Source organism: Aquarana catesbeiana, linkage group LG13 (genome assembly GCF_042186555.1).
Source record: "Aquarana catesbeiana isolate 2022-GZ linkage group LG13, ASM4218655v1, whole genome shotgun sequence".
Classification (NCBI taxonomy): Eukaryota; Metazoa; Chordata; class Amphibia; order Anura; family Ranidae; genus Aquarana; species Aquarana catesbeiana.
In genome coordinates this window covers 66,833,255-66,834,782 of record NC_133336.1, presented here as the reverse complement: position 1 = coordinate 66,834,782, position 1,528 = coordinate 66,833,255, and positions in this window count along the sequence as shown.

Here is a 1,528-nt window from a genome sequence, read left to right as displayed (position 1 = left end):
GGTTTTTTTTTTTTTTTTTTTAATACCCAAGCACCCCACCGGTACTCTCTTATACTTACCTGAGCCTGATGTCGATCTAGCTCTGTGCTTGAAAGCAGTGTCTCTCTCCCTCCTCACAGGACAGAGAGGCAACAGCATGAGCCATTGGCTCCTACTGCTGTCAATATAATCCTGTGACAAGGGAGCAATGGCCGGGACCAAGCCATACTGTCTGTGTCTATAGATGCAGGCAGCTCAGCTCAGGGATTGAACCCACAGCTATGCCACTATAGCAAGCGGCTTCCTATGGTGGCACACCGAGAAGAGGTGGATAGGGGCTGCTCTGTGCAAAACCATTGCCCAGAGCAAGTAAGTAACATGTTATTTAAAAAAAATAAAAAATTAATTGGTTTAAAAATCACTTTAAAGCTACCCTGAAACTTCTCTAAAAGAAATTCAGACAATCTTTCCCTGTAATAGAGGAAGTGGTATATTTCTTCAGCAGGTGTTGAGTTAAAACCTTACTGTCCCGCAGAGCTGGGAGCAATGCTGCTATCCACTGGTTGCCATGGTTCCTCCTGTCGGCCACTTCAATACTGCACGCTGTAGTAGGGAACAATGGCACCCGGTAGGGAATTCGCTGACCCACCTTTTTCAAAAAGCGACAGGCTTGCTGTAAAGGGATCTAAAACTGCATGGAGACTTCCACTGCTGACGTTCTAATCTGAAAATGCAAGTTTTCTGGCTGTCATGTTTTGATTTTGTTCTGGGTCAGTCTTTCAGAAAGTGCTGAAGTCAGAGAGGGTCGGGCAATCAGCATTTGTCGCTGCACAGTCACCTTAAAGTATAGCTAAAGACAATTTTTTGTTTTAGTTTTGGATAGATTGGAGGGGGATTAGAACAGCTGTCAGGTTTTGATTGCAGTCTATGCCTCTGTTGGGGTGATTCATCCTTTCTATATATCATATTTACTATTCTCATCAAAAGTGAAACTAAAAGAAAATCCTAAATTTTGGATTGTCCCAGAACAGGGATGGAGGAGAAGTCTTCCAATGGGGACACTAGTTTTGGTGACTACCAGAGATTCCCTCACTTCCTGTTTTGACTATGCAGCAGAAAGTGAAGGGAAATCTCCCCATAGGGACACAGGTGGGGGAAAAAAAAAAACCTGACCGGGGTTATAACCCTTCTGTACTCTATCCAAAATGGGGCGGGGGGAATATTTTGCCTTAATTCTACTTTAAAGTATAACTAGAGGCAAAAGTTTTTAGCTTCAGATAGGAGAGGGATTAGAACACCTGTCAGTTTTTATTTTTGCCTGTGCCCCCATTAGGGAAAATCACCCACCTTGTTTACTATTTATCATTGAAAGTAAAATAAAATCCCAAATTTTGGGTTGTCCCCAGAAAAGTAATAGAAGTGAAGTCTTCCTAAAGGGACACTGGTGGTCCCCAATAAATTTCCTTAATTTTCAGGGATTTTCTCTCACTTCCTGTTTGGCTATTGGACAGGAAGTGAAGGGAAATCTCCACAATGGGACACAGATGGT